Source organism: Schistocerca americana, chromosome 3, assembly GCF_021461395.2.
Source record: "Schistocerca americana isolate TAMUIC-IGC-003095 chromosome 3, iqSchAmer2.1, whole genome shotgun sequence".
Lineage (NCBI taxonomy): Eukaryota > Metazoa > Arthropoda > Insecta > Orthoptera > Acrididae > Schistocerca > Schistocerca americana.
The window spans coordinates 640,808,984-640,817,622 of NC_060121.1; the positions used below are offsets into that span (position 1 = coordinate 640,808,984).

The following is an 8,639-nucleotide window of genomic DNA, read 5'->3' on the forward strand; positions in this document are numbered from 1 at the left end:
AAAAGCGTAGCGCCAAATCCTAATTATATCTAAGCAAATAAGAGCAGATATCTGACTGTCGCTCAAAAGACTCTCAACGAAATTCGATCCTGGACTGGGTGTCGCCAAGTGTAACCTCCCCACCGCAATTTTTTTTAAAAGAAAATTAATATAGCAATACTTAATAGAAATGGGAGCCAAGTGTAACCTCCCCACAAAAATTTTAAAAGGAAAAAGGACGATACTAATTAGAAATGCTAATGGACATGGCTCTAAGCGTAACCTGCCCACAATCAAATGTACTGACAATGGCAACAAAAATGTGAATTACGCAATCTGACTCAATTATAAATCCTTCAAAAAATTAAAGTCCATTCAGTGACAAGAAAATTCAATTAAACCGAAATATCGGTCTTTGGCCCTGTGTAAAAACAATCAGAATTAAAGTCTTACCTCAGAATAAATGGATGTCACATATCTGCTCTTGTTGTTGCGCACCACTTGGAGGAACTACATTGCAAATAATAATATTCTCCTTTTTTTTTTTGTAATTCTAGTGAAATTTTTCTTCAAAAAGAAGTGGAATGAAATGGGAAGTGCAACGAGATCTTTAGTTCAAAAAAAATAAACTTTTGAGAAAATGCTTTTGAAATAAAAAATTATTATTGGGAGACTTGTTGGAGAATAATTACAATAAATAAAATTTTTCATTATCTAATGATTATATTAATTAACAGTATACCTTATTCCTCATCTTGACCATCGTTGCCGACCGCCTACATCACACAACCGCACTGGGCTGCTACTACTGACCGACCGCTCTGCATGACGACTACAGACTGAGTACTGCTCTCAACTAGACAGAGCTACAGACTCGCAACGACTGACTGACTGCTATTCTGCATAGCGACAACTAACTCGCAAAGACTACTACTGACTGAGAACCGCTCGCAACACTCGCGCGGTCAAGCGCATACTCTCTGGTCACAGATGCTACAATGCCTCGCCATCGCTGCTGCGTTACATACGTGTTTCAACACCTATAAGGTAATCACACAGCACTCACTTTCATATATCTTGCACAACGAAAAGGGGGGAAAGAACCTGAATATCTTAAAAACAGTACTTAATGCACAAATGAACAGTTTCATGAAAACAACAAGTTGTGTGAATAAGTGTTAGACTTTCGCTGATACAGTGTGGCACAAAATGAGAACGTGGATCTGAGTTAAGTAGTAGAAGTGAAATGGAGCGGTCAGTCACCCCCTGCTGCTGTTAGTCTGTCGGCCAGAACGTCCAGTTTCGGTAAGAATGGCGCAATGGACCGTTCAGAATCGCATTTTCACTATTGAACTTTATTTTACCGTTCAACAGCTTTTCCATACACAGTTCAATGTTAAGAGTAATGATTCGATACCTGATCCCAATACAGTATTTCATTGTGTTAGATCGTTGTGCACAACTGGACCACATATGGAGAAAAAGTCGACTGGTCGTCCTCGTATGCCGCGAATTCCAGAAAATGTCGACAGCGTAAGAGCATTTGTTCTTCGAACTCCAGAATCCACTTGGCGGAGTGCTCGGACTTTGGACAGGTCCCATCGATCGTTAAAGCGCACCCTGACGTGTCAGTTACAATTGTATCCTTATAAAGATATGATCGTACTGTAGCTTCACGTATGTGATTTTGATGAACGGTGACTATTTTGTGCGAGATTTCTTGATGTTCTTGCTACTGATTTTGTTATTGATGAGTGATGATGTTCTGGGGCCACAACTTGAGGCTTTGGAGTCACGTAACAGGCATGTGGTTCCAACATGGCGACGCCGCAGCCGATACAGCTAATGCGTCACTGACGTTTCTTCGAGAAATGTTTCCTCGGCACTCGATCTCACGTTTCGGCCATCTCCACTGACCTGCACACTCTCCAGATCTGTCGGTTTGCGACCTCTTCTTATCGGATCACTTGGAATGCAAAGTCTATTGCAGCAAACCTCGTTTACTTAACGACCTGAAGGTTGCAATATGTGAGGAAATTGCTGCTATTTCACAGAACACTATGACAGAAATTATGCAGAACTTCAAAGAGATACTTTTAATGTGTGTGGACGAAGAAGGACGTCATCTTTAAAAAATTATTCCTGTTCTTGAATTGGATAACTTACAGATTGTATTGGTGTAAATACATTTAATACGTTATCAAATTAAACTAATCACAACAGTTTGAAACTCATGCGTTCTTTTTGCGGCACCCTGGAGTGGCCAGTTGTGCTCTGGAGCTGTTTCCCTGGTTCTGTACACATAAATTCAGAATGTATGAAACGTTTAACTAGCTGAAAGATTGTTTAATAAAATGCTAAAAGTTTATTGGTCTTACAACGATAGCAGTTCAGCTCAGCAGTGGTACCACGTGTCTCATACTGGCGACCAGCAAGTCGTATTCTTCCTTACCTCACACAATTCGTGCAAATTACCTAGTCCGCGAAGAGATGGTGCTTAACATTAATAATTTATTGGTAATTCTGCGATGAAATATTGGTTAAGAAAATTAAATAAGAGTTACACACTTGAATATCACCAGTAGACGGCCTGGTATTGTGGCACGTTTAAAGAAGGTATGAACAGGAAAATTTGTTTCTGGAAAACAAATACTTGATTTCAATTGTATCGAATTCTCCATTAAAAACATATCACACGGTTTAAAACTCCGTAAGGATAACACAGACCACACTTCTCGTTATACAACAAAGATACTATCACCGCAAACATAAAGTTAACATTGAAGAATTTAGATTGTGCGGAATGAAATGCAGTTTCAAATGATGTAGTAACCAGCGTCAAGTAATTTGATAATTCACAACCTCTCCGAACTTATTTCATTGCGTGTCAGCATGCCGAAGGATACCAGCACGCAAAGTAACTCTAATAAACAAACTCGGCTCACCTCACACGGTAAGTCGTATTTAGTAGAGAAAATACATTGGATGATCTCACCAGACATCCTCCACATAGTGAAGACTGGTAGATAACGTGGCTATCCTTAAAACAGAAGTGACTTCTTTTTCTTCCTCTTCCGTAACTTTTGTATGTTCGAATATTCCGCCACCGTCGTTTGGTTGTTGGTACTTATTCTATTCACCTTCTTTCACGTTGGTGAGCAGTGGTTTACTCTGAGGTTATCTACTGGGCTGCCTAACAACGTAGTTGTGCCAACAGTGTTTCAGAAGTACCTTCGCCTTACGATTTTTCAGAGAAATTCTATAAATGACACATTCGCTGAAAATGGCATTATTCGTGGTTAATAGGCTCTCTGATTGCAAGTACTGTTCGACATATCGTTGAGGGCTCCTGTAAGCGAATCGACATTATGAGGGTTGCGTAACTTCCGTCTCGAAACACCTGCTGTTAATAAGGAACGGAACTGAATGGTTCAGACTAGAACCTTTTACTCGTGAATTATAGCAACACCAGTCCAACCAGTATTTGTACTGGCAATTGCTCCCTAGCCTTGACGGATTAATCACAATCACCCTGCGGCAATCTCCACTTATTTTCCTTTTTGTTTAGCGTAGTTTTCCAGTCAGTGAAATATAACAGGGTGTTTATCGGTCCTGTAAGCCAACTGACGTCGGAACAGTTTCTCGCTACAACTCTGTCGTATTTGTAGTTGTCATACGAAATTAGTCCATAGCATTTTTTGGACTTTAACTTTGAATTCAACTTAACATGGGCCTGCAGTGCCTTCATAGAACACAGAAGAACCGTACTTCTTTCTTTCGGTATTTGATGGCACACTGACTGTAAGACAGGTAAAGAGGGGTACGTGCTCATATCTTATAAGAATTATTGGAGAAGTAAATAATCTTAGACTCATTGCAGAAACAATCTCTGCATTTTTTAGAAATATTTTAGGCTTATCATGTAAAATACTTATCAAGATCACCTGGACGATATTTGAAGCTTTTCCAGCTACAGCGTGGAGCTTTAACGTAATGCCTTTAATTTTGAACAAGTACTGCAACCAAATACTCTGACACAAACATCGTATTACGAACAGCGCTGCATGCTTTCTTTGGTGGCATTGCGCTAGCGACCGAAAGCGGTAATGTTGCCATCTAAAGACGAAACTAATACCTCATAGGAAACTAAATAACTACAGAAAACATTTTCGCCAAGCAAGGTGGCGCAGTGGTTAGCACACTGTATTCGTGTTCGGGAGGACGACGGTTCAACCACACATCCGCCCATCCAGATTTAGGTTTTCCGTGATTTCTCTAAATCGCTTTGCGTATCTGCCGGGGTGGTTCCTTTGAAAGAGCAAGGCATCCTTGGCACAGTCCGAGCTTGCGCTCCGTCTCTAATGATGTCGATGACGACGGGATGTTAAACCTAATCTTCCACCATTTCCTCCAGAAAACATTCTACTAACATCTTGAACATTATAAACGGTATAGTTTTTTATTAATGGGAGGTGGGGGGAGAGGGTGTCAGGGAAGTAGAGAAGCATCCTTAACATTTATCACGTAAACTTTTGTTCTTTCCACTAATTATAGTGAAGGAAGAACCAGGTCCTATTCAAATCTGCCAAGAGCTTGAGGAAAACATAACTGTAGTTGAAGGGCAACTGGTTTCCATTAAAATCCGCCAAGAGCTCTAAAAAAGCATAAAAAAAGCATAAAGGGTTGTTCTAACTGGTGCCGATTTTGACTGTGTTGTGCATACTTTAGTAACGCTTTCGGCATAGTTGATCTCCCGATAGTTCCGGGAATATAACTGTGCTCTGTTTACTTTTTGTGCATACCATTAGTGGAAATTCGTTTTCTATTACTATTAATGATCGGTTTCCTAATTCCGCTAGCTACTGTGGCTGAGATGTAATGTTTTTATAGCAAATATTTCAAGATGCTATAAATTCCTTGTCCTGCACTGTAGGTTTCAAAGAAGGCAGTTTCCATTACGAAGCGCGAAGGTGAACACAGTATGGACTTTCACCTTTTTTAATTACGATTCAGTAATTATATGTAAGAAGTAGGAATGCTACAGCCTGCATCCACAAAGTACACAAAAACATTGAAAGTAAACGTTGCCCACAGATGATTTCAACAATGCTGTTTGATAACGACATGTCAGATTGTCCATCCGGCTAGTGCATAGGAGGTACGTGCCTGGAATTAATTCTTGTTCATACCACGACTGATCACGTGTGATAGTCCTGGTTGTGGCTGCCAGTATTTTATTTTACTAGAAGGTGCCTTGTTGCAGCTTGATGCACGTGAAGTAGCATATGGTCCAAAAGTGGAGTGAGGTAATAGTGACACATGGTACAGCATGTACCAGTCCTGTGGGAGAGTCCACCAATTGTACTGAACTTGCTTCTGATTGGTCTGCCCGTTCCGGTGCTGGACGCCAAAACGCCTAACTTCTCTTATTAATTATTTAAATACTTTTCATTGCATTCAACCCAGTTTTTAGTGTGACAACCTCTCATAGTTACCCTACGAGACTATCGTTTTTGTTTATTAAATTTCATTCGTTTTGAGAAACATGAAAGTAAACGACATTGCAATCGAAGGGCTTCCGACACCGTCAGGTCGCTTTGGCGCGCCTTCCAAACGAAGTATGGTACTTCGGCTGCGCTAGTCACTCTGTTTCGGGCGTTCTGGAGGGCCGGACACGTATCCCAGTATCGTCCGTTACTTAGTTGTGAATATGTAATAGGCACGCTGTTATGGGTGTTCTTCAGAGCCGGACATGTTGTACGCTATTTCCAGTTTAACTTAGTTGTGGATATGTAATACTCACTTTGTCTAGTGCGTACGGGAGAGCCGGACATGTGTATCATATTTCGGAAGTTGGATGGAAAATTTACCATACAATGAATGAAGCTATGTCGAGTGTTGTAAAAGACAGTGGAAATTTGTGAATATTTGAATAATAACCAAACAGGATACATTAATGAGAAGTGTCGCCTGCCATCATTGTCGATACTACAGATCTTGTCCTCTGTAGTTACGGAGACTAACCTGGGCAAGTGGCATCCCGCAAAAAGCACAATCACAGGTTTGAATTGACAGTGTAGCAGCCTCCGCCGAAGAAAATCACACGACCGACGAGTTGTCTTCTGCGCCGGGGACACAGCTTTGAAAGACGACAGGTTGGTGGAAAGAACGGTCAGAAACTCTTATTCAATCTCTCCAGATCTCTCCAGCTTCCAGATATGACTTCCAGGGGAACGCATAATTTATACACGATCTGTTCGTGTATATTACACTGTGCACGTTTTCAAAAATAAAAATTTTTCGTCTGATTAAGTACTTCAGCTAAGTTACATGGAGTGTGGGACTGTGAGGAAACTGGAAAAGAAAAGAACTGGAGCATCTATCGTGTGGTACTGTAGAAGGGTATTAAAAATTCAGGTGGACCGATAAGAAATAAGGATGTTATCCACAGAAACGACGAGCAAACATATATGTAGAAAACAATGACAAGAAGAAGGGAGAGAGTGACAGAACCTGTGTTAAGACATATGGGAATAACTTCCTTGATACAACAGCACACAGTGGAGAATAAAAGCTGTAGGGAAAGACAAGAGACGGGAATATATGCAACAAATAATTGAGGAGGTTGGGTGTAGGTGCAGCTCTGACATAAACTGGGTGACAAAGGAGAGATAGTCTGGCGGGCAGTATCATGCCAGATGACTAACGACACTAAAAAATTAGAAAAAAAAAGTTCAACGTAACGAGTAAACTTCGTCACAGTGTACGGCTGCTTCACCATTAAAATACCGGTACTGCTGTAAATGTGCTGATAAAATGTGAAAATCACCTGTAATGACCGGAACAGTCTTGGTAATCGACTATAATAAATAATAACCGTGAAATACATAATCTATTATATCCGTCCAACAATTGCTGCGTCTCTCTAAGACTTATGTCTGCTCCTGTAAAAGATTCTCATCCGCTGGCATCCGCAAGGGGAGTGGGTGGGCGGTAGGAGGGGGGCTAAAAGTACTCATTTGACCTCCCCCTCCCTGGAGTACAGTGCCCTTATTCACAAACTGAATGGACAACCATTAATTCTTTGACTGTGAGACATGATAGTTCTTTTGTTGTATCGCACGGTGGTTTGCAGTTTGTAGAGGTAGATAAAAATTTTTCTAGCGTGCGCATCCCCCGTTGGAAAATTTCTACGGACGCCTGTGCTTTCATCTGATGATTTTATGAGGAGTATATCGTAGAATGTTTATTTCAGGGTTTTAATTTCTTAACTGCATCATAGGAGATTTTAACTATGCGAAAATCACGTCACAAGCACAACAAGCTGTCGACATTTAATTGGTCATAGTTCCAGAAGCAACTCGTCGTTAAATTATCCCTTTAGGCACTTGTAAAACGGTATAATGATAACTGGCAGACCAGTATTCCCATAGTGTAGCTTCAGTAGACTGGTTTCCAGTCCTTCAAGCCTGCCGCTCACAACTCCTAGTTTCAAATTGACTGCTAGTCTCTAATACCCTAAACAAATACATTTGCTGAACTATACGCGTCCTGTAAATGCGTTTCTTCAATAGCAATTAAGTTTCGGATGCTAAGTAGAGTTATCGGGAGTTCGATATCGCTCTTGATTTAACAGTTTCTGTTTTATTAAGGAAATAAAACAATCTGCAAGCGATAGTTTACGTGACAGAGAGAAACCGATAGACACAAGTGCTTGTTACGCATCTTCGCAAAGGAAACCAAGCAACAAATCAGTCTTTCACAAGTTCACAGGTACAGCCTGCAGGTTTGGCGTACTGCTCTCCCTGTGCCGTGCGTCGACTGTGAAAAATTATTGAAATATTGCACACATTCCACAGGTACAGCACTAGCTCTTTTAATACTCACGCAACTACTGCCATATCATTTGACATATGATGTATGTCAGGATGGCCGAGCGGTCTAAGGCGCTGCGTTCAGGTCGCAGTCCACTTCTGTGGGCGTGGGTTCGAATCCCACTTCTGACAAATATTTTTACCAGTCTTCCTTTATTTCTTCACCTTATGTTAGTTGTAAAATAATGTTAGTATCATGTAATTTGGGTTTTCTGATGTTTTTTGTCTTGTACGAAGAGATATGCAAGTTCTCCACAACAACACAAACTGCTGTCCCAAGTAGTTTAGATAATCACTTGTCTATTAACCACTTGTATGACGCCGGCCGCTGTTGCCGAGCGGTTCTAGGCGCTTCAATCCGGAAGCAGTTCCGTTTCAGTCGCGCTCGCGAGTGGCCGCTGTTAACTGTTGCGCTGCACTTCAGTGTTTACATCGCTGTACTTGTGCTTCGCCGAGTGCCGTCCGTTCGTTAATCTTCGTGTTCGTTCCTGTTCCTTGTGATCTGATCGCTCTTTCTGGTCTTGCTGCTGCTACTTGGAACTGCGGTTGTTTAACCGAAATTGCTTCGCTAGATTAGCCATGGCTACAAACCTCAGGAAGAATACTCCGGTATTTGCTTTTGACAAGGAATCCCGTCCTGTTCAGGCGACATCCCTGGAAATAGATGACTGCATTACACAGGTAATTGGTCTAAATTCTGAAACCGTTCATACCTGACAACTGGATCAGGAAAAATACTGTGTTTTTGTCAAGTTAATCAGTGCTTCGCATATCTCTGCTTAGCAA

At 41.1% G+C, this 8,639-nt stretch overlaps 1 non-coding gene across 1 annotated transcript; it reads left to right on the forward strand.

Annotated features, from left to right (window-relative positions):
- The first annotated feature begins 7,901 nt into the window (after positions 1-7,901).
- Trnal-cag lies at positions 7,902-7,985 on the forward strand. The gene has a single exon. It is a non-coding gene; the product is annotated as a tRNA-Leu (tRNA).
- Positions 7,986-8,639: the final 654 nt, after the last annotated feature.